Raw genomic sequence first — 26,512 nt, forward strand, 5'->3', positions numbered from 1 at the left:
AATTACCATTTCTTAAACCCTCACCCAAAAATGTTTTTATTGTTTTTAGAGAGAAAGTAAGGGAGATCGATACATTGATGTGAGAGAGAAATATGGATTGGTTGTCTCTTGAATGTGGCAACCCTTGGGCTCTGGGAGGATCCTCCAACCAACTGAGCCACACCGACCAGGGCTCCAATTACTATTTTTAGATTTTTTAAAGCAGGTCCTATTTGTTTCTAAGATTCATTTCTGGATTTTATATTACAAATCAGATTATTAATCCACTGTTTAGCTGTTTATCTAATACACTCTCTATATTGAGTTCTTAGTTTCAGTTGCTGTATTTTTAGTAATGCAATTTTAATTGCCTTAGTTCCAGGTGAATATCTTCATTTTCTCTTTTATCTTATTGAATGTATTAATCACAATTATTTTATTTTTTTCATTATATTCTATTGATTAGGCTATTACAGTTATCCCAATTTTTCCTCCTTTGCCCACCTCTACCCAGCAACCCGCACTCTCTCAGGCAATCACCCCACCATTGTTCATGTCCATTGGTCTTGAATATAAGATCTTTGGCTACTCCATTTCCTATACTGTACTTTACATCTCCATGACTATTCTGTAACTACCTATTTGTACTTCTTAATCCCCTCACCTCTTCACCCATTCCCATATACTCTCTCCTATTTGGCAACCATACAAATGCTCTTCATACCCATGATTCAGTCCTTGTTCTTGTTTGCTTACTTTTTTTTTTTAGATTCAATTGTTGACAGGTATATATTCATTACTCTCTTACTGTTCATTCTTTTGACCCTTTTTTCATTTTTTAAATTGTTGTTCAAGTATAGTTGTTTCCATTTTCCTGCCACAACTTTCACCTGCCCCCACACACCCCCACCTCCCATTCTCAAACCTTCCTCCCTTTGATTTTGTGCAAGGGTCTTTTATACATGTTTCTTGATGAAACTTCCCCTTCTTTTCTCACATTGTCCCCCTCCTCCCTACCTTCTGGTTACTGTCAGTTCTTTATTTCAATGTTGTTGGTTATATTTTGCTTGCTTGCTTGTTTTATTGATTAAGTTCCACTTATAGGTGAAATGATACGGTATTTCTCCTTCATGGCCTGGCTTATTTCATTTAGCATAATGCTCTCCAGTTGCATCCCTGCTGTCGCAAAGGGTAGTAGCTCTTTTTTTTTCTGCTGCATAGTATTCCATTGTGTAAAAGTGCGATATTTTTGATCCACTCATTTACTGTTGGGCACTTAGGTTGCTTCCAACACTTGGCTATTGCAAATTGTACTGCTATGAGTATTGGGGTGCATAGGTTTTATTGAGTGGGTGCTTTGGAATATTTTGGGTATAATCCCAGCAATGGAATTGCCAGGTCAAAAGGCAGTTCCATTTTTAGTTTTTTTGAGGAAATTCCAAAATGTTTTCCACAGTGGCTGCACCAGTCTGTATTCCCACCAACAATGTACTAGGGTTCCCTTTTCTCCACAGCCTCGCCAGCACTTGTTTGTTGATTTGTTATGATGGCCATACTGACTGGTATGAAATGGTATCTCACTGTGGTTTTAATTTGCATTTCTCTGATGGCTAATGATGCTGCGCATCCTTTCATATGTCTCTGGTCCCTGTGTATGTACTCCTTGGAGAAGTGTCTGTTCAGCTTTTTTACCCATTTTTTAATTGGATTGTTTGTCTTCCTGGAGTAGAGTCATGTGAGTTCTTTATATATTTTGGAGATCAAACCCTTGTCCAAGATATCATTGACAAATATGTTTTCCCATACAGTTGGTTCCTTTTTCATTTTGCTAATGTTTTCTTTAGCTGTGCAGAAGCCTCTTATTTTGATGAAGTCCCATTTGTTTATTCTTTCTGTTAAGTCCCTTGCTCTAGGGGAGAAAATGATGAAAATATGGCTGTGTGGAATATCCGAGATTTTCCTGCCTATGTTCTCCTATAGGACTTTCATGGTGTCGCAACTTATATTACAGTCTTTTATCCATTTTGAATTTATTTTTGTGCATGGTGTAAGTTGCTGTTTGAGTTTCTTTTTTTTTTTTTTTCACGTAGCTGTCCAGATCTCCCAAGACCATTTGTTGAAGAGTTTATTTTCACTCCATTTTATTCTTCTGCCCCCTTTGTCAAATATTAATTGATCATGGTGACATCAGTTTATTTCTGGGTTCTCTATTCTGTTCCATTAGTCTATGTGTCTGTTCTTATGCCATTACCAGACTGTTTTGATTACAGTGGCAGTATAGTTTGATGTCAGGTATTGTGATCCCTCCTACCTTGTTCTTCTTTCTCAAAATTGTTGCAGTTATTCAGGGTCATTTATGGTTCTATATAAATTTTTGAAATATTTGTTCTATAGTTGTGAAATATGTCATTGGTATTTTAAAGGGATTGAATTGAATCTATAAATTGCTTTAGGTAGTATGGACATTTTGATAAAGTTAATTCTTCCAAGCCATGAACATGGTATATGCTTCTATTTATTTGTGCCTTCCTTAATTTCTTCCCTCAGTGTTGTGTAGTTTTCTGAGTACATTATCTATTACCTCCTTGCTTGGGTCTATTCCTAAGTACTTTATTTTTCTTGTTGCTATAGCAAATGGGCTGTGTTTTGTGATTTATGATTCTGATAATTCATTGCTGATGTACAAAAATGCCTTCCATTTTTTAATAGTGACTTTGTATCCCTCTGTTTTGCCAAATTCACTCATTAGGTTGGGTAGTTTTTTGGTTGAGTCTATAGAGTTTTCTGTGTACACTATCATGTCATCTGCAATGAGTTTTACTTACTCCTTTCCAATTTGGATGTCTTTTATTTCCATCTCTTGTCTGATCACTGTGGCTAGGGTTTCTAGTACTATGTTGAATAAAAGTGGTGAAGGTGGACATCTTTGTATCATTCCCTATCTTAGTGGTAAAGCCTTTAGTGTTGTCTGTTGAATATGATGTTGGCTGTAGGTTTTTCTTATATGGCCTTTATTATGTTGAGGTATGCCCACTTTACTCCCACTTTGCTGAGTGTTTTTATCATAAATTGGTACTATACCTTATCAAATGCTTTTACCACATCTATTGATATGATAATGTGATTTTTTTCCTTTTATTTATGTGATGTATTATGTTTTCTTATTTGCAGATATTGAGCCATCCTTGCATCCCTGGGATGAATCCCACTTGATCATGGTGGATGATATCTTTAATGTATTGCTGGATGTGGTTTGTTAATATTTTGTTTTTAGCATCTATGTTCATCAACGATATTGGTCTGTAATTTTCTTTGTTGTATCTTTATCTGGTTTTGGGATTAGGATAATGCTGGCCTTATAAGAAGAGCTTGTGAGTCTTCCCTCATCGTGGAGTTTTTGGAATAGTCTGAGAAGGACAGGCATTAGCTCCCCCTTAATTCTTTTGTAAAGTTCTCCTGTGAAACTGTCCAGTTCAGGGCTTTTGTGAGCCAGGAGATTTTGATGACTGTTTCAATTTCACCAGTTGTTATTGGTTCAGTCATCCATTCCTTCTTCTTGATTCAGCTTTGGAAGATTATATTTTGCTAGAAATTTGTCCATTTCACATAGGCTTTCAAATTTCTTGGCAAATAGTTGTTTGTAGTAATTTCTTACAATTAGTAGGGAATATTTCTTGCCATTCCCTTCTGCAGTAATTTTTTTTTTGAGAAGTCAGCTGTGGGCCATATTAGGACTCCCTTGTATGTTACTTCTTGTTTCTCCCTTGCTGCCTTTAAGATTCTCTCTTTGTCTTTGTATTTTCCATTTAAATTATGTGTCTTGGAATGGGCTTCTTTTGGGTTCCTCTTGATTGGGACCCTCTGTGCTTCCTGAACTTGTGTGACTTTTTCTCTCCTTAAATTAGAGAAGTTTTCCCTATTACTTTTTCAAACAGGTTTTATATCCCTTGCTCCTCTTCTTTTCCTTCTGGTATTCCTATTATACAAATTTTATTACATTTCATGTTGTCCTGCATTTCCCTTAACCCCTCTTCATTCTTTTTGAGTCTTTTGTTTTGGTTTTCTTGCTCTTTCTGGGAGCTTTTTTTCTATCTTGTCTTCAAGCTCGCTGATTTGATCCTCTGCTTCATCCAGCCTGCTTTTGATTCCTTCTACTGTGCTCTTCAATTCAGAAATTGTGTTCTTCATTTCTTCTTCACGCTTGTTGACAATTTCTATGTCCTTTTATGTCCTTCAGTAATACAATCCTTTGTATTTCTGTGGTATTCATTGCAATCTTCCCTCTTTTATTTCTGATTTTATTTATGTGGGTCCTCTCCCATGGGAGTCTCCATCCCACAGAGTCTTCCTAGCCATCATGGCTGAGAAATAAATAATTCCAGACACACTGATTCTGCCAGGAGAAAGGAGTGGCAAGATCCTCTAGTGGAGAATGCACCAAATCTTTCCCTGAAGTGACTTTCATTGGAATTGTTATATGCAGGGATATACAGCATGCACTCAAAGCTTACCGATCAATGTCTAAATGCTATGTTTTCTGTAAATATAGCATAGGTAACAAATGAAGGAACAGAGATTTGCCTCAGGTCAGGGTCTGTTACCCATACTTACTTCAGATGGGCTTTTAGGTATGGCTCCTGAATTCAGGAATTCACTCCTGTTTGGAGCTTAAACATCTGATATTTCCTTATCAGGGCAGTGCAAAGCAGAGGAAGCTTAGTGGATACAATGCATTCTTTAGGCCAGATTTTCCACAGGAACCCTCAGTGTTAGCATTTGGTCATGTCTGCCTCTCACCATTCCCAGTTTTCTGGTCAAGACTTACAGGCCTCTTTCAAGGCCTCACTCGCATGGGGCTACAATTCCCAGTACCACACAAAGTGGTCCCTAACACTCTTTTTTTTTTTTTTTTTTTTGATGTCTGCTTAAAATCTTGTCAATTTTGTTTATCTTTTCAAAGAACCAGCTCCTGGATTTATTGATCCTTTGAATTTATTTTTATTTTAGTCTCTATTTCATTCAGTTCTTTTCTGATCTTGATTATTTCCTTCATTCTACTTGCTCTGGATTTTGTTGTTCCTCCAGTTCTTGTAGATACAGGGTTAGGTTTTTTATTTGAAATGTTTCTATCTTTTTTAGGTAGATCTATATTGCTGTAAACTTCCCTCTTAAGACTGTCTTTGCTGTGCCCCATAACTTTTGGACTGCTGTGTATTCATTTTCATTTGTTTCCAGAAAATTTTTTATTTTTCTTTGATTTCATTATTGACCCATTCATTGTTTAATAGCATGCCATTCAGTCTCCATGAGTATGACTATTTTTTAGTTTTTTCCTTGAGGTTGGTTTCTAGTTTCTAGGCTTTGTTGTCTGAGAAAATGCTTGTTATGATTTCAATTTTCTTGAATTTGTTGAGGCTTGTTTTGTGTCCTATTATGTGGTCTATCTTTGAAAATGTTCCATGTGCCTTAGAAAAGAATGTGTGTTTTGCTTCTTTGGGATAAAAGTTTCTATATATATGAGTAAAGTCCATTTGATCTAATGCATCATTCAGTTCCACAATATCCTTATTGATATTTTGTTTGGAAGATCTATCTACTGTTGACAGTGGAGTGCTAAAATCCCCTTCTATCAGTGTGTTGCTGTCTATATCTTTTTTGAAGATGTTCAAGATTTTTCTTCTATATTTGAGTGTTCCTATGTTGGGTGCATATAGTTTTATAATGCTTATGTCTTCTCGATGGATTCTTTTTGAGTATTATAAAGTATCCTTCTATGTCTCTTTTTATGGCCTCTGTTTTGAAATCTATTTTGTCTGATATAAGTATTGCTACCACAGCATTTTTCCCTGTGCACTTGCTTGAAATATTTTTTCCAACCCTTTACTATCAATCTGTGTAGATGTTTGTTCTGAGGTGGGTCTCTTGTAGACAGCATATGTGTGGATCATGTTTTATTATCCATTCAACTATCCTTTGTCTTTTGATTTGAGCATTTAATCCATTTACATTTAAGGTTATTATTGATGGGTACTTATCCATTTTTCCCCTTTGTACCTGTGTTTCTCTTACTGTTTTTCTTCATCTTTTTAAAGCAGTCCATTTGGCATATTTTGCAATGGTGGTTTGGTTGAGGTGTATGCTTTTAGCCTTCTTTTGTCTGCAAAACTCCTATTTCTCCTTCCATTTTAATTGAGAACCTTGCTGGGTAGAGTAGTCTTGGTTGCAGGCCTTTTCTTTTCATTACTTGGAATATTTCTTGCCATTCCCTTCTGGCTTGGAGTGTTGCTGTGGAGAAGTCAGTTGCTAGCCTTATTGGGGCTCCCTTATATGTTACTTCCCATTTCTCCCTTACTGCCTTTGAGATTCTCTCTTTGTCTTTGATATTTGCGATTTTAATGATGATGTGTCTTGGCATGGACCTCATTGGGTTCCTCTTGAATGGGACCTTCTGTGCTTCCTAGACTTGTATGACTCTTTCTCTCCTCCAATGACGGAAGTCTTCCATCATTACTTTTTCAAACAGGTTTTCTATTCCCAGCTCTTCTTTTCCTTCTGGTATCCCTATTATACGGATATTATTACATTTCATGTTGTCCTGCATTTCCCTAAATGCCTCTTCATTCTTTTTGAGTCTTCTTATTTTCTTGTTCTTTCCGGGAGCTTTTTTCTACTTTGTCCTTCAGCTCGCTGATTCAAACCTCTGCTTCATCTAGCCTGCTTTTGATTTCTTCTACTGTGTTCTTCAATTCAGAAACTGTATTCTTCATTTCTTCTTGCCTCTTGTTGATAGTTTCTATGTCCTTTTTCATGCTGATATAGTTTGCAGTAAATCCTTTGTAGTTACCCTATAGTTTTTGGTAATTCTCCCTGAGCTCATGGAGCTCACTGAGCTTCCTCATAACCATTGTTTTGAACTCAATATCTGATAGTTTCTTGTCTCTATTTCATTTAGTACTCTTTCTGAGTTTCTTCCTTTCCTTTGATTTGGGGGTTTTCTTTCTCTTCCCATTATTTGTGAGACTCTTCTCTTTGCTTCTGCTTCTTAAATTACTCTGTTTGATTTCTTGACTTTTGGTATGAACTTCTATGGTAGATGACCTGTGAGATTCAGTGGTGCGGTCTCCTTGATCTCCTGAACTTGATGTTCTGGGATGCCTTTTATGCCATTTATGTTGCCTCTCTGGAAGTAATTGGGTTTTGATTGTTGTTTGATTTTTGGTGGGTCCTACCCTCCAGCTCGTTGACCGAGGTTAACTCTGCCCACCATGGCTTATACATTTTTGTGCAGAGTAAGCACAGTGTCCGGCATAGATTTGGGTGTCATTTATAAACATCGTGTCTGGAGTGGTCTTAAGACATCAGTGTGAATTGGGGCTCTTGGGTGTCTAATGTGGACCAGTATCTAGCATAACCATGAGGAATCAAGTGTAATCTAGGTATGTATATATTTGGAATACTTGTTTTTCCCTTGGTTCTCTGTCTTGATTAATAATGTTTTATTATTGGTATAAATCAAGTATTTAAAAATTGTCAAAGTTCTGTTGGTGTGGTGGGCAGAATGAGGTAGAAGGAGGCAGAAGAGAGTATAAGGGTAACAAATGGTAACAGGAAAATACAATAAAAATAAACTATTAAAAATTGTCTAAGTTAGATGATATTATCCTACTTCATGAATGATTTCCTTCAGCTTCTAGTAGACAGGTAAAATTAGGAAATACTTGTTTTAATTACATCATGGGTAACATGATTTAAGGATGGTTTTCAATATTTTTAAGGTCTCCTCTATTTCTTGTTAGCTTTAATTCCTAAGGTACAGTAAAAAATTTTAGTTAAGGCTTTTAGTTGAAACTCTGTAATGTTTTCCAAGTCTCTCCACTTTGTCTTAAACTCCACCAATTATTTCCTCACTTCCTGGAAACTGATAATTCTTCTTAGATTCTTAACCTGACAGCAGAAACTTTCTGTACTCCTGGATCTTAACCCCTCATGTTCTGGCTACCCTTACAAATCATTCATGGTATCAAATGGAGATTTTTTTAAAAAATTCTGAATAGTTTTTCCAGTTTTTAGAAGGATGATCAGTTTGCTATGAACTACTACATCACTCCTTGGAGATAGAACTTCTACTTACTATTTAAATACATGTCTATATCAGCATCTAGAAATAATTAATATAAACTCTCCCACCTTAAGATATTCATACTCTTCTACTTCGCATACTTTATTGAAATATTATAGAACTCAACTTTAAAGTATTACCTACCCTTTCCATTATCATATCCTTTTTCCCTCCTTGGATTTTTATTTTTTAATTTTATAAAGCTTTAGGACATTTATGCAGACATATATATTCCTCCCTATTTTTCTTGCAATTCTTTTCTTACATTAAGTTTCTCTTAGATTTACTTATTATTATTAGTTTTTTTTTTTTTTGCTAGAGTGTGATTTTTCTAGAAATGGTTATGGATGAAAACTTTCCTAGTTTTTGTAAATACAAGAATATTTTAATATTGTCATGATTGATTCCTACGTTGGTTGGGTATACAACTGTTTTCTTCAAAATATTTTTTCTTTGAAAGTCTGAAAATGTTATATTTTGTTATAATATTGATGATATTGATGAAAAGTTTAGTGTCAATTTGACTCCTTTATTTCTGTAGGTACTATTTTTTTTCAAGTTGGGAAGTTTAAATTTTAAAAATTGGGGTATAATTCATTTAGCATAAAATTCCTTTGAAGTGTATAATTAAGTGCTTTTAGTGTATTTAGTATATATAATGTAAATGTGATATGTATATAAAATTATCTTTAGAATTTCAAAATACTTTTTAGTATATTTAGAAGATTATGCAATTTTCAGTACTCTAGTTTTAGAATATTTCCATCATTTCACAAAGCACTCCTATACCCATTAGCAGTCAATTCTCTACCTCTTTCTCCAGCTCCCGAAAACGACTAATGTACTTTCTACCTCTATAGATTTGCCTATGCTGGGCATCCCATGTAGTGGAAACATACATGTGGCCTGTCCAGAAAGTATCTAGCCATGTCTCTACTGCATTGCTTCCCAGTCAATTTGGTATTATGGAAAAGAAACATTATTCAAGAAGATACAAGAAACATTGTTCATAAGACAATGACACCTCAGTTCCCTTCAAAGTGGGCACCTTGGGACCTCACACAGCTCTCCAAATTGCCATCAGCTGCCCTGTTGTATTTTCCTGAATCTCATCAAGGGTCTTAAAACTCTTCCCTTTCAAAGATGATTTTAGTTTTGGGAAAAGCCAGAAGTTGCAGGGTGCCAAATCTGGGCTGCAGAGGGGCTGAGTCACCTGTGTGATTTGATTTTACCAAAAAACTCTGCTCAAGATGTGATGCAGGAGCAGGCCTAATGTCCTGTTGAAGCTGCCAATCATCAGTTGCCCATAGTTGCAGCTTTCTGAATCATCGGAATGGTTTCCACAGAGGAACATTCAAGCTTAACACAAAATTTGATGCATATTCGTTGCTCTACTCACTCAGTCATTTTGAATGCAACAGCCACTCAGTGCACATGATCACTCAGAGGCATCTACTGCCCCCAGTGATAAGTAAAGTGAAACCATTGTTTATGTATGCACATTCCAGTCTACTCTCTTTGACTGCCAGGTTACATCAATGTCATGCAAACTGTTCTTGTTATAGTAACAATGGGTGGATTTTTTCCCGGAGAGATCTCATATGCTAATGTGGCTGTTTCTGTCTGGTTCTTTCCCCTAGCATAATGTTTTCAAGGTTCAAATGTATTGTAGCAGTGTGTCAGCACTTCATTCTTTCTGATGCCCAAATAATATTCCATTATATGGATATACTATAATTTGTTTACCCATCATTACTTGATGGACATTTGGGTTGCTTATATTTTTAATTATTATAAACAACCTGCTATTAACTTTTATGTGTAAGTTTTGTGTAGAAATATGTTTTCAGTTATCTTGAGTATATGCCTAGGAGTAGAAGAGTCGAGGCATTTGGTAACTCTATGTCTCAAAGTCCTCTGATACAGAAATACTTTATATTTTGATTAAGTTCAACTTTTCTATTTTTCATCTCTTTGTTCATGCTGTTGGTGTTTTATTTAAGAAATCATTGATGAATCTAAGGTCACAAATATTCGCCTTTATTTTTTTCCTAAGAATCTCATAGTTTTGGCACTTACATTTAGATATTTTATCTATTTTGGATAATTTTTATATATAGTGTGAGGGAAGGGTCCAATTTCAGTCTTTTGCATGAGACTGACTAGTTGTCTCACACCATATATTAAAGAAAAAATTTTCCCAATGTCTTGATACCCTTATTGAAAAATCAATTTATCATAATATCAGAGTTCATTTCTGGAATCTAAATTCTATTCCATTTATTTTTATACCAGCACCACAAGTCTTTATTACAATAATTTTATGTTTAGTTTTGAAATCAGGGAGTATGAATCCTCCAACTCTTCTTTTCCAAAATTATTTTAACTATCTTAATTTTCTTGAATTTTCATATGAATTTTAGAATCGAGTTGGCAATTTTTGCAAAAAAAAGGCAGCTGTGATTTTGATAGGAATTACACTGTATCTTCAGATCAATTTGGGGACTATTACCATTTTCACACTACTCAATTTTTAATCCATCAACGTGAAATTCATTTCCATTTATTTAGTTTCGTTGAATTCACTCAAACATATTTAAATAGTATTATATGTAGAATTGTTCTCTTAATGTCATTTTTAGTTTGTTCATTGTTATTGTGTATAATGTTATTGTTTTTGTATATTTATTTTGTATCCTGTAACATTGCTGAACTTGTTTATTAACTCTAATAGTATTTTTGTGGAATCATTAGGATTTTCTATATAAAAGGTCACGTCATCTGCAAATACTGTTTTTTTTTTTTTTAATTCCAATGTGGGTGCCTCTTGTTTCCTTTTCTTATTTAATTACCCAGGCTATTTGGGAAAGTTATATATATTTTTTAAAGTTATATTCTTTTCTTTAGAGCTTTGGCAATTTACCTGCAGTAGTAGTTTAAATGTGGAGTTTGTGTTGATAATCAAGATGGCAGAAAAGTGAGTGGAAGTCACACTGACCTCCTCCCAGGACCAACCTGGAATTACAACTAAATCGTGGAGAAATCACCAGGAACAAACAACTGAACAATAGTGAGAGAGGAGCCTTGTAACCTCAGACAGACAGAAGATTCAGCTTTAGCACAACCTGACTAATAAGGAGTGCGGTGGTCTCGAGGAGGCTGGCCGGGCACCCACAGGCAGCAGCACCAGGGGTACATTTAAGTGGCCAATTAGATCCCTGTGAGAAGAGCAGGGTCTAAACCATAAGTGGGGATCTCCAGCCTACAGCACCAGAGCCCAAAAAATACACAGTAACAGCCAGCTGTGAAAAGCAACAGGCTTGCTCTTTGCCAGAGACCAGCGGTTGGAGATGCAAAGAGCTGTTTTAAGGGCCAATGCATACATTTTTATTTGCAGCCACTTACCCTGGTCTCTGGCAAAGGTCAGGGCAGAGTGGGCTATAGATGCCTGAGGAGAGACTGGGGAAGGAGGCTTTGCGGGGAGAACTGAGAGACTAGTCAGCAGGATCCAGGTGCTTACTCGTCTCCCATATGGCAGCAGACATCTTTCTCAGGCAAGCTGCTGCATGGTAACAACGCAAGAGGACACAATAGCCCCACACCCAGGAGGGACTTGGCCCTGGCCCAGTAGTGCTAAAGCCTGACTGCTGAGTACAGAGTGGAAGGCACAGACAATAGATCCCTGGATAAAGGGGGTTCAGAGTGGTCTAGAGACACTTGAAGAGAGACTGGAGACGGAGGCTTTGGGGAGAACGGAGACAGTAGCTGGCAAGATCCTGGTGCTGACTCCTCTCACATAGGGAAGCAGCCACCTAGCTCAGGTAGACCAGTCATTTGCAGTAGTGTTAGAGGGCCCAATAACCATGCTCCCAGGAGGGACTCTGCCCTACCCTGTGGTGTCTAAACTGTCATGCTGAGTGAAGAGTGACTAGATTAACAGCCAAAGGGACAGCCTCGGATTCCTGGAAGTCTCAAACAGACTGCCTAAGGTCAGACAGGGTCAACATTTGACATCATCAGAGTCAGATCCAGAAAGAAAAAAAAATAATGGGCTTCTACCATAGAAGTTCACACCACAAAGTCAGGATATCAAGACAGGTGAATTTAAGAAGCTGAAGCAAGAAAAAAAAAAGGAGTCTCACAAATAATGGAAAGACAAAGAAACACCCCCCAGTTGAAAGGAAAGGAGGAACCCCCAGGAAGAGAACTAAATGACATAGAGGTAAGTAAACTATCAGATATTGAGTACAAAACAATGGTGCTAAGGAAGCTCAATCAGCTCAGTGAGCTCAGAGAGAATTACCAAAAACTACAGGGGAAATATAAGAAACTTACTGCAAACTATATCAGCATGAAAAAGGACATAGAAACTATCAATAAGAGATGAGAGGGAATGAAGAATACAATTTCTGAACTTAAGGACACAGCAGAAGGAATCAAAAGCAGGCTAGATGAAGCAGAGGTTTGAATCAGTGAGCTGGAGAATAGGGTAGAAAAAAGCTCCCAGAAAGAGCAAGAAGATGAGAAAAGACTCAAAAAGAATGAAGGGGCATTTAGGGAAATGCAGGAAAACATGAAAAGTAATAATATCCATACAATAGAGATACCAGAAGGAGAAGAGGAGGAGCTGGGGATAGAGATCCTGTTTGAAAAAGTAATGATGGAAGACTTCCGTCATTGGAGGAGAGAAAGAGTCATGCAAGTCCAGGAAGCCCAGAGGATCTCATTCAAGAGGAACCTAATGAAGCTCATGCCAAGACACATCATCATTAAAATGGCAAATATCAAAGACCAGCAGAGAATCCTAAAGGCAACAAGGGAAAAAGAGGTAGTAACATACAAGGGAGCCCGATATGGCTAGCAACTGACTTCTCCACAGCAACACTCCAAGCCAGAAGGGACTGGCAAGAAATATTCCAAGTCATAAAAAGCAATGGCCTGCAACTGGAAGATTGGTCTACCCAGCAAGCCTCTCAATTAAAATGGAAGGTGAAATAATTGTTTCCCAGACAAAAGAAGGCTAAAAGGATACACTTCCACCAGACCAGGATTACAATATATGCTAAAAGGACTATTTTAAAGAGAGGAAGAAAAAGAGTCTTTGAATACCTAGTTCCTTTCATAGTCACCAATACTTGATATTACCAATATTTTTAATACTTATTAATCTGATTGTGACAATGATGTGTTATTTTAATTGGACTTTAATATTTGTTGAAATTAAACCTGTTTTTGTATATTTCTTGCCAATTTCTATTACTTTTAAATTGCTTTAAATGACTTTTTGGTAATCTTTATCCATTTTTTTTGGTTAAATGTTTGTAGAATTTTTGCTCTAAAGAAAACCCCCCAAAAAACTATTAACCCTTTTTTAGATGTGTTACAAATACTTTCTCTTTCTATTACTTGTCCTTTAAGTTTTTATTTGTGCATTACTATAGTCTTAAATGTTAATGTAGTCATATTGTCAATACATTACTTTATATTTTATGGGTTTGAATATTTCACTTCAGGGTAAGAAAAATATTTTGTAATTTCTCCTAAAACTCCTTAGATTTTACATATTGATTTTTAAGTCACCTATTTTTTGTATAATATATGAAAGAGGGCTCTATATTTGTTTTATTTCAAGTAATAGTGGCCCCTGCACATTATTTGTTGAATAAGCCTTATTTTCCATATTGATTTGAAATATCAATTTAATCATATATTACATGGTTAGAAAGATATATACTTTTGTTTTTACAATACTCACTTTATTTCATTAATTTACTTGATTATTTCTCTACTGGTATCAAGTTGTTTTAATTGCTGAGACTTTATACTGGATTCAAATTTTTTAATATTTTATAATGGATTTTGACATTTAAAAAATAAAAAAAAAATAAAATCAACCTGCATTAAAAGAAATAAAAGGAAAGAAAGAAGGAACTCCTACCTTTTTTTGTCAACATCAATGAAACTGGAGAATATGCTAAGTGAAATAAGCCAGTCAGTGAAAGACAAATACCATTTGGTCTCACCTGTAATGTAATCTATTCAACAAAATAAACTAATGAAGAAAATAAACCAGAGGCATGAAACATGGAGCAGACTGCAAGTGACCAGAGGGGATGGGAAAGGAGGACAATGGTGGAAAGAAGGAGAAGGCACTAAACAAAGAATATGTATGAATGACCCATGGACATGCACAACAGAGTAGGAATTGACTGTAGAATTGAGGGGGTGGGCAGGGTGGGATAGGTGGAGGAGGGCAAAGGGGGAAAAATCAAGACAACTATAATAGAATAAATGACTTAAAAATTAAAAAATTAAAAAAAGAAAAAAATGTGGAGTGTGTGTTAAAATCAATCTTCTTTCATTCAGTGTGTCTTTGGATACAGCAAGTCTTGAGCATTTCATTAGCTTTCAGATATTTTCCCATTCTTTCTGTCTTGGGATAGTACTTCTCTCTATTTTTATTCTTTTCTCTGTGTCTCTCCTTAGACATGTTAGATGTCAAAAAACATCTTTCTCATATTTCTTTATATTTTTTAATATTTTGTGTCTCTTTACCCTATAGACCTGCTTCTACATTAGTATTTAAACATCAGCTCCCTGAGTTGCTATTCTGTCCATGTATTAATTTTGTATTTTATCATTTGTGTTTTATAGTACCAATAGCTCTGAATTTATTCTTTCCATAGCAATGTATTTTCAGTAGTTTTTATATCCTTTGAAATCTCTCTGGGGATATCAATTGTAATCATGTTACAGTTTTCTTCTTTTCTTTATAATTTTTAGATCTGTTATATAGTTTTTCAGAGTTTTGTTTTCTTGTTTTGATCATATTTTAAAGAGTTTCTGTTTTAAGCAAAATTAATAACTGCAAGTGTGTTTTCTGAGACTAAATGATAATTCCATTTGGCAGTCAAAGCTGTTTTGGATTATGAAGTTTCTTTCTTATGGTTACTCATGAGATTTGTGGGGTTAGTGACCAAATGGAGACTTATTTTTCTCTAGTTTGTTTTTCAGACAGGGTAGTTTCCACCCCTGCATATTGCAGTAAGGTCCTTTACACATTGAATTCAGCTTTCTACTTAGAGAAAAAATTTAGTCATTTGTAAATAGAGTGGTGGTATTGGCTTATCCATCACATCCTTTAATTAACTATCATTTCATTGCATGTGACTCACTCCTGGTAGCTTCTTATTCTGATTTGATGATTTCTCCAAGGTCTTGGTCAGAAATCCTTTTTTTTTTTCTTTTGACATCGTCTCTGTTTCCTCCAAGGAGTTTGTAGATTCTTCAGTTCACCTTTATCTCATCATTAATTTGTTCACATTTGCTTTCCACCTTTCAAAAACTGTTCTATGCTGGTAGAATAATCCTTATTTTTCTCCAACATGCTAATGAATTTATTGTGTTTATTTTTAAGCATTTTTTCCTGTCATTGAATGGAGTTTTTAAGTGGGAGGCAGAAAACACTTTTTCAGTCAGCTGTTTTGAATGAGATGGTAGTGTCATTCCTTTTTAAATGAACTTTTCCTCTGCCATAAAGTCACAGTTGCATGGAAAAATTAGCCTAGCGGGTTTATAATTTATTTCTAATTTAAAAATAATTTCTAACATTACAAAATAAAAGTTTATTTGCAGATGTCATTGAAATATTCTCAGCAGAAAGCCCTATATCATAATATTACAGTCTGTCTGGGTACACAGACCCAAAGAAACAAATGTCTCATTAAATTTTTCAAATATACAAGCTCAATGGTGGTCTTTTTTAAGTGCATGTCTTCATTTTCTATATTCAGAAAAATAATTTTTATTTCTGATAAATAATGAATAATGTATATTAAAATTATAATAGCATTTTCTCCTATGGCTAGTCATGATTTAAAATATTGTTTGTATGAGAGAACAAAATTCTGTGTTGCACTTAGAATTGCTGAGTACTAAACAAAAATAGAAATCCCTGATCTCTATTCCTTACTCTCATTAGTTTTCATCCCCCTATCCTCTCAAAATCTTTTTTCTTTACTGTAGACATCTCATATTCTCTTTTCAATAATATTCTTATTCCATTTCCACTTTTATTAATCTTTGCTCAGACGTCATTGTTATTGACCCTGATTCAGTGTTTCCTGGCAATTTTGTTTCTTTTGGTTCACTACTGTTTTAATATTATTTCAGACCTCATAATAAACTCTTCTCCTTCCTTACTACATTTTGCCATTGCCTTTCCCTTACTTACATTTTAAATTTCATTCTCTTCCTTTCTTTGCTTCATTTCTATTCTCATTATTTTTCTTTTCTCTTCCCACTCAAAATCATTTTTTCTCTCCATTAGTCATCTCATACTCACTTTTTCCTATCTTATAATATTCTTAATCTCTCTCCATTTTTATTAATCTTTGCTCAATTTCTGTTGATATTGTTGATGTGGTAAGGGAGTATTTATGCTGGTGTGTTTTTAGTTTTCTAGTAGTGTTGCTTTGCCAGCCAGCACCTATAAAACAACATACAAGACATGGTGGACATTGTGACTCCCAGTCAGACAGCTGGAGGGGAGAACATACCAACAAATAAGCCACCAATAAGCAAAACCAAAGTACAACAAGAGAGCCACATAAACTGAAAAAAAGGGCAACCCTAAAGCATCCAGAACAGGAGATCAAAGAGACTGTAGCAGTGAGTCCCACAGAACTCTTACCACAGAAGTGCACCCCACCAAAAGAAGCAGGCAAGGCAGGACAACCTGACATGCCAAACAAACAAAGAATCCCCTAAAATGGGGATACAAAGAACCCTCACCTAAAGGAATGGAGGAATCTCCAGAAAACGGGCTAAATGAAATTCAGGCAAGCAATCTATCAGACCTAGAATTCAAAAAAAAAAAAAAAAAATTGTTAAGAGAATGCTCAAGGAACTCAGTGACAAATACAAGAAACTTAGAACTATAGCAAAATGAAAAAATACATAGCAACTCTGAAAAAGCACAAGGAAGAAATGAAGAATACAAAATCTGAAATGGAAAATACAAGAGAAGGAACTAAAAGCAGGTTAGATGAAGCAGAGGACCAAATCACTGAGCAGGGAAGACAAGGTGGAAAGAAATGTGCAGTCAGAATAACAAAACAAACAAAGACTGAAAAAATGACAATGATAATTGAAGGTAACTTCAGGACAACATGAAATGTAACAGTATTCACATCATAGGAATATAGAATGAGAAGAGAAGGAGCAAGGGATAGAAAATGTGTTTGAAAAAGTGAAAGAAAACTACCCTAACATGGGGAGGGGAAAAGTCATGCAAGTCCAGGAAGCACAGAGGGCCCCAACAGGATGAACCCAAAGAGGCCAACTTGAAGAAATATAATTAAAATGCCAAATTTTAAAGACAAAGAGAGAATCTTAAAGGCAGCAAAGGAGAAACAGCAAGTAACATACAAGGAGCTCCATGAAAGCTATCAGCTGATTTATCAACAGAAACTCTACAAGCTAGAAGGGATTTGCATAAAATATGTGAGGTAATGAAAAACAAATAATTACAACCAGGACTACTCTCTCCAGCAAAGCTCTAATTTAAAATGGATGGTGAAATAAAGAGTTTCCCAGACAAAAGAAGGTTAAAAGAGTACATCTCCATGAAGCCAGCATGGCAAGTGATGCTAAAGGTACTGCTATTAAAAGGAGAAGAGAGACAGAGAGAGAGGAAAGGAGAGAGAAAAACAGGTACAGAAGAAATGACCATGAATAAGTACCTATCAATAATAACTTTAGATGTAAATGGATTAAATGCTCCAATTAAAAGACATAGGGCAGCAACTTGGATAAGAAAACATGGCCCGCATATATGTGGTCTACAAAAACCCACCTCAGAGCGAAAGACCTGAACATGGAAAGTAAAGGGTTTGGAAAAAAAACAATTTCAAGCAAATGGATTTAAAAAAAAAGCCAATGAAACACTACTTATATCAGACAAAAATAGATTTCAAAAGAAAGGTAATAAAAAGAGACAGAGAAGGACACTTCATAATACTTAAGGGAAGAACCCTTAAGGGAAGAAGATATGACATTGTAAACATATATGAGCCCAAAATAGGAACAACCAAATGTATAATGAAAATCATGGAGGACTTCAAGAGAGATATAGACAGCAACACACTTATGGTAGGGGTATTCTAACACCCCACTGTCAACAATGGATGGATTTTCCAAACAAAGATCTACAAGGATACTGTGTCAATGAATGACACTCTAGACCAAATGGACCTAATTAACATATACAGAACCTTTCACTCCAAAGAAACAAAATAGTCATTCTTTCCAAATGCACATGGAATATTTTCAAAGGTAGACCACGTGGTAGGACACAAACAAACCTCAACAAATTCAAGAAAATTGAAGTCATATTAAGCGTTTTCTCAGATCACAAAGGCATGAAACTAGAAACCAACCTCAAGGAAAAAGTTGCAAAAACATTAAAATTCTTGGAACTGAATAACGTACTATTAAACAATGAATGGTCAATAATGAAATCAAAGAAAAAATCAAAAAGCTTCTGGAAACAAATGAAAATGAACACATATCAGCCGAAAACCTATGAGACACAGAAAAGGGAGTCCTGAGAAGGAAGTTTACAGCAATAGAAGCCTACCTAAAAAAGATTAAAATTTTTCAAATGACAATTTAACCATACATCTACAAGACTAGAGGAACAACAACAAACCCAGAGTGAGTGAAAGGAAGGAAATAATCAAGATCAGAGCAGAATTGAATGACATAGAGACTAAAAGAACAACTCAAAGTGTCCATAAATCCTAGAGCTGGTTCTTTGAAAAGATACACAAAACTGACCAACCTTTAGGCAGACTCATCATGAAAAAACGGGAGAGGACCCAAATAAATAAAATCAGAAATGAAAGAAGAGAGATTACATCTGATACCACAGAAATACAAAGGATTCTCAGAAATTACTATGAAAAACTATAGGCCAAGAAATTCAAAAACCTGGGTGAAATGTACAAATTCCTAGAAACATATAGTCTTCCAAAACTGAATCTAGAAGAAGCAGAAAGCCTGAATAGACTGATAAGAGCTACTGAAATGGAAGCAGTAATGAAAAAACTCCAGGTGCACAAAAGCCCTGGACTGGATGCCTTCTCTGGTGAATTTTATCAAACATTTAGGGGAAGCTAACTTTCATCTTTCTCAAACTATTCCAAAAAATTCAAGAAGAGGGAAGACTCCCAAACTCTTTTATGTGGCCAGTATTATCCTAATTCCAAAACCAGGTGAAGGCACAGCAAAGAGAGAAAACTACAGGCCCATATCTCTAATGAACATAGACACTAAAATCCTCAGCAAAATATGGGAAAACCACATCCAGCAATACATTAAAAAGGTCATACACAATGATCAAATGGGATGCATCCCAGGATGCAAGGATGGTACAATATTCACAAATCAATAAATGTAATACATCACAAACAAAATGAAAGACAAAAACAACATGATAATATCAATAGATGTAGAAAAAGCATTTAATAAGGTACAGCACCCATTTATGATAAAAAGCACTCTCAGCAAAGTAGGAGGAGAGGGAGTACAACTAAATATAATAAAGTCCATATACAAGAAACCTACAGCCAACATCATATTCAATGGGCAAAAACTGAAAACTTTCCACCTAAGATCAGGAACAAGACAAAGATGTCTGCTTTCACCATTTCTATTCAAGATAGTATTGGAAGTTCTAGCCACAGTGATAAGACGATAAAAATAAATAAAAGACATTTGAATTAGAAAGTAGGAAGTTAAACTCATTGTTTGCAGATGACATGAGAGTATACATAGAAAATCCTATATGCTCCACCAAAAAAATACTCAACCCAATAAGTGAATTTGGCAAAACAGCAGGATACAAAGTCAATATTCAGAAATCAAAGATATTTTGTACACTAACAATGAAACATCAAAAACAGAAATTAGGAAAAACTCCATTTAATATAGCAACAAGAAAAATAAAGTACCTAGGAATAAACCAAGTAGACAAAAGACCTGTACTCAGGAAAATACACAACACTGAAGAAAGAAATTAATTAAGACACAAATAAATGGAAGCATATGCCAAGTTCATGGATTGGGAGAATTAATATCATCAAAATGTCCATACTACTGAAGCAATTTAGAGAGTCAATGCAATCCTTATTAAAATACCAATGACATATTTCACAGGTATAGAACAAACATTTCAAAAATTTATATGAAACCATAAATGACCTTGATTAGCCGCAGCAATTTTGAGAAAAAAGAACAAAATAGGACTGATTACAATATGTGACATCAAACTAAACTACAAGGCCACTGTAATCAGAACAGTCTAGCACTCCCATAAGAACAGACACATAGATCAATGGAACAGAATAGAGAGCCCAGAAAGAAACCCAAGTCTCTATGGTGAGTTAATATTTGACAAAAAGGGGCAGGAGCATAAAATGGAGTCAAAATAGCCTCTTCAATAAATGGTGTTGGGAGATCAGAACAGGAAAATAAAAAATGAAACTAGACCACTGACTTACACCATATGCAAAAATAAACTCAAGATAGTAAAAGAGTTAAATATAAGTTATGACACCCTAAAAGTCCTAGAGGAGAACATAGGCAGAAAACTCAGATATCCCATGAAGCAATATTTTACTGATATATCTCCTAGAGCAAGGGACATAAAGGAAAGAATAAACAAATGTGATTACATCAAAAAAAGAAAAAAAAACAAACTTCTGCACGGTAAAGAAAACATCAACAAAATGAAAAGGGAACCAACCGTATAAGAAAACATTTTCCAATAGTACCCTCAGACAAGGGCTTGTTCTCCATAATATGTAAAGAACTCATAAGACTCAACACCAGGAAAACAAACAATCCAATTAAAAAATGGATGAAAGACTTGAACAAACACTTCTATAAGGAGGACATAGAGATGGCCCATAGACACATGAAAATACGCTCAGCCTTACGTACCATCATCAGAGAGATGCGAATTAAAACCACTATGAGATTCTACTTCACACCAGTCAGAATGGCCTTCATTAACAAATCAAGAAACAATGAGTGCTGGTGAGCATGTGGAGAAAAGGGAACCCTAGTTCACTGTTGGTTGGAATAGAGGCAGGTACAGTCACTGTGGAAAACAGTTAGGAATTTCCTCAATAAGCTAAAAATGGAACTGCCTTTTGATCCAGCGATTCTACTGTTGGGAACCTATGCACTCACAATGTTTACAGCAGCATTATTTACAATATCCAAGTGCTGGAAACAGTCTATGTGTCCATCAGTAAATGAGTGGATCAAAAAGCTGTGGTACATTTACACAACAGAATACTCTATAGCAGAAAGAAAGAAGGAACTCCTACCCTTCACAACAGCATGGATGGAACTGGAGAATATTATGCTAAGTGAAATGAGCCAGGGATGAAACACAAATACCATATGATCTAACCTATAATTGGAACCTAATGAACAAAACAAAGAAATGAGCAAAACAGAACTAGAGGCATGGAAATAAGGAACAAACCGACAGTGACCAGAGGGGAAGGGTGAGAGTGATAATGGGGAAAGAAAGGGAAGTGTCTATTCAAGGAACAAGTAGTAAGGACCCATGGTCAAGGACAACAGGTTGGGGATTGACTCTGGTATTGGGTGTTGGGTGGGGCAGGGGAGAGCAATGAAAGCAAAATTGAGACAACTGTAGTTGAACAATAATACAAAACAACAACAACAACAACAACAAGATTTCCCATCCTATAGTCTTTAGTCATCATCCTTTCTTTTGGTATCAGATGAAGTGCTTTGAGGAACCAGGCCCAAAATTCACAATCAATGAAATGTCTTGTTTTCTTCACTTCTTTCCCGGTCACATTCCCCTAGTAGATTTGGGAGAAGGAAGTTTGCCTCACCTATTCTCCTGAATTAATATATGCAGTAGTATTTTTATTTTTTTTATTTTTCCCAATGTTACCTGATGCTATTTCCTCAATGTTTGCTCTAGGCACTTATGATCACTGCTGTTTTCACATCAGTTCACCACTGTCCCTAGAACCTTTGCTACCCCTGCTACAAAGTGCCTCAATGCTAGGCTATATTAGCATGGCAACATTGTATTGTAGATCTGAATAATGGGGAAACTACTACATAATAGAACAAAAATAATAATGAATTTGACCTTTCCTAGAACTAAATGGAAAAAACAAAGATATTATATGTTTTTATTTTATTTGTTTTTTGTCTTCCTTCATGTCACAGTCTAGTTTCTAAACTTTCTTTCTTGTCTAAATGCTCAAAACTAGGATTGTTTCCTATCATCTTTTTCTCTCTTGTCAACTACTTATGTTAGATACTATATCAAAAGGCTGAATTCTCCTTCCTTTGTGTCATAATTTTAAAACATATTCACAAATTCTTTGACATTTCTCCTGCTTGGAGGTATACTATTTGACCTTGTCCTTGAAACTCCATAGGACTTTAAAGCTACTTCAAAGACTAAAAATGTGACCAAAATGATGCTGTTTGACTCCTGAAAAGGCCATGAATGCTTTTATATCTCTGGGGATATTTGCTGTGGGAGCCTTCAGCTGCATATAAGTGGTCTGTCCTGAAATAACCATGTGGAGGGACCCATGGGGAGACTAGACACTCATGAACACATGCAAGCATACTTACATGCAAACATGCTGGTAGGGACAATGTTACAGAGCCCCAGATATTCCACCTGTAAGCTGTTTGAGTCTCCCTAGCTCAAGATCCAGACATGTGCATGAAGGAGACTTCAAGTTGATGCCAGTCCAGCCACCATTGGACTCCAATTCTTGAGAGGCTTTTAGGGAGAACTGCCTTACTGAAATCAGTCAACCATGCATTTGTAAACAAAATACATGATTATTAATTTTTCAGTCATTAGTTTTAGTGATTTGTTATGGCAAAGGATAGGTGGAACACTTTATTGTGTAAAAGCATATAATTGAGATTTGTATGGATCATAAAAATGTCTTTTTGTGTCATGTCATAAAAGATTTGGTAAAAGAATTTCTTTACAAACCTTGAATTAACTGGGATGCTGAGTAAGGGATACTGGTCTCTTGTGTGCTTTGATTTTACTTTTTATTATTATTATGTAGGATGAGTCACATCTGAGGATAACTCTGGTTGCACTTTTAAACTCAGTTAAATTACTCTCTGTTGTGTTACTTACAGTGATCAGAAAACTATGGGAACAAGTAAAATAATGACTTGTGGTTGAATATTTGAAATTTTGTTTTAGGGGTGTTCATTGCACTGCTCAGTTTTGTTAATACCAGTTGGATGGCTCTTGCTTTGGTGAAGTGGACGTAGTCATTACCAAACCCACCTGAAACTATTGGAGTCTGAACGTTACTTGTTATTAAAAGAAACAGGCACCCTCCTCTCAGTACTCAAAAATGGCAGTGTAGTTAACTGAAGAAATAAATCAATGCCTTGTCACTCCAGGGATTTTGAACAGTGACTCTCCTTATAACGTCCCAATTCTTAGTCCCATACCTTTCTTTTTTACAAAAAAGAAAACAAAATCATAGAAATAAATATAAATTCTCACCTGAGCTTTCTCTTATTTCCTCTTAAAAATTTATTCATTCCAATTCTCTCCTTTCTTTGCTTAATACTAAAAGATGTCTTCGTTCTTCCACTAAAAACTTTTTTTTCTTTATTTTCAATTTTGCTTCATTACTTTTGGCATGTCCATAGCTTTGAAAAACAAAATTTGTACAGAACTGGCTAATTAAAAAAAACTCTCTTTTTTTCCTGAAGGTGTCACAGATTCCTAATGACTATAAATCCCACCCCATAGCACTGCAATGACATAATTTCAAGGAATTGATGAGTAGGACTCTTGTCCTGGCCCAGGGTCCTCTTCAATGATGAAAATAATGAAGTGAATCAACAAAGATTGACTTTGTGAAATTATTAGATTAGAAATTCTCCTTTGCACATAAATGGTTTACACATGGAGTTCTTCTCCTGTTTTCATCCTTACATGACTCTTTTGTGCATTTAAGTCATAAAATGTGCATCAATATCCCAGATGCATCACATATGGCATTTTTTTCTGTTTCCTCCTTTCATAGAAGCTGCCACCAGCAATATATAGGCTGTCAGTCACATGTGTCATCCTATAATGAAAGGGAAGAGTGAGACAGAAGACATATATGTATAGCTTTTGTGGTGCCTAGTCTGACCTCTCTTATAAAAAGTTAACCTGGCTAGTGCTGATATCAGTTAAGCTTGGGACTTGAAAATTTAAAACCTAAGAATCTGTTTGGGTGAAATTTCACATTTTTGGTATGATTATTATGATGTTTCATCAGAAAAGAATAAGAGGCAATTCCTTATGTTGATTATATTAGTGTTGTCAAGAGAAAGGAGGGAAAAGAGAGAGGTTGATTTATGGAATTGGTTCATGCAATTTGGGCTGGCAGAGGGAAATCTGAATGGCAAACTGCCAGGGTGGAAATGTAGTAAAGAGTTGATACTGTAGTTGTAAGTCAAAATTCCTCAGGGGAAGCAGACTGGAAACTCAGGCAGGGCTTCTATGTGGCAATCTCGAAAAGAATTCCTTCCACATCTGACATACTCAGACTTTTTCTTAAGTCATTAAACTGGTCAGATGAGGTTGCCAACATTATGGAGGGGGATCTGCTTTACTCAAAGTATAGTGATTTAAATGTTAAAAAATGCCTTCACAGCAACATATAAACTAGAGTTTCAACAAACTACTAGTCACCATAGTCTAAGACAAATTGACACATAAAATTAACCATCACTTTGGCTATTATGTAAGGCTGTGTTCAAACCACGCAACCATAGACTTTCTTGAATTTCAAATTAAAATTTAAAATCCAGGTGTGGATGGAGGTAGAAGAGGGGATAAGGGGGATAAGTGGTAATGGAAAAAATACAATAAAAATAAACTATTGAAAAATAAAAATAAGTAAATTTTAAAATCCCTCCATTAGTCCTGACTGGTGTGGCTCCTGCTGGGCGTCATTCTGCAAAATGAAAGGTTGCTGGTTTGCTTCCCAGTCAGGGTACATGCTTGGGTTGTGGGTTCAGTCCCCCGTTGGGGCATTTACAAGAGGCAACCAATCAATGTTTCATTCCACGTCGAAGTTTCTCTTCCTCTCTGTCTTCCCCTTTCTCTAAAAGTAAATAAAGTCTTTTAAAAAATAAAATAAAATCCCTGTGTTAAATCTTTTCCCTAAAGTTTAAGTTTTATTTATTTATTTATATTTTTTCTAAAATTTAATTTTATATCCACTTGTCTTTGTGCTCTTTCAGTAGAAATAGATAATAGTTAGATACCTTACCTAATTCATATGCTTCTATAAGCAACTTTTATTTATTTATTTATTTTTAATTTTTAATTTTTTTGCATTTTTATTTTTTTAGTATTTTTAAAAATTTATAAATCATGTTTATTCCATTAAAGTTGTCTCAAGTTTCCCCCTTTACTCCCTGCCACCCATCCCACCCCCAGCCCCCACTCCCACACTCAATTCTCACTCTGTTGTCCATGTCCATGGGTTATTCATGCATATTTTTAATTTTTTTAAAGATTTTATTTATTTGTTTTTAAAGAGAAGGGAAGGGAAGGAGAAAGAGAGGGAGAGAAACAGCAATGTGTGGTTGCCTCTTGTGCACCTCCTACTGGGGACCTGGCCTGTAACCCGGCATGTGCTCTGATGGGGAGATGAACCAGCAACCCTTTGGTTCACAGGCCATTGCTCAATCCACTAAGCCACACCAGCCAGGGCTATAAGCAACTTCTAAAATAATTCTCTAAGAAATGAAATTCCAGCTTACTTTTGTGTTCCTGACTTTCAGTTCCTAACCCTACTCCTATGGTAGCTACCTGTGGTATGTTCTCATTTCCACATTATACTACTAAATTATAATTATAATTAGTTTTTAATATAAAAATTGTTACTTATTTATTCTCCTTGAAATTGCCTTATTTCCTCCATATTGTCTTACTTTGTGTTACGTGTTTATACCTATATATTATTCCAAAAGTGATTGTCAACACTTATTGGTTAAACTTTGGTTGTAGCTATAATTATTTGTTTATACAAAAGAAATGTTAATTTTCTTAACTGAAACTCAGAAAAAGAATTTTTTATACTGATGCAGCAATCTCTTCCCATTATGTATGAATATTTTTTAAAAATATGGCAGACAACTGTATAATTAATAAGTATATAACTAATGCTTTAATATCTGTGCAAAGTAAATAAAAATACTTATTAGATTATGTATAAATACATATATGTCACACATACATATGTATGACATGAATATTTTTGGAATTTCTCTATGATCAACTCATTCTTTTAAAAACAA

Source organism: Pteronotus mesoamericanus, unplaced genomic scaffold (genome assembly GCF_021234165.1).
Source record: "Pteronotus mesoamericanus isolate MK-2021 breed Mesoamerican mustached bat unplaced genomic scaffold, CSHL_Meso_final contig_26, whole genome shotgun sequence".
NCBI lineage: Eukaryota > Metazoa > Chordata > Mammalia > Chiroptera > Mormoopidae > Pteronotus > Pteronotus mesoamericanus.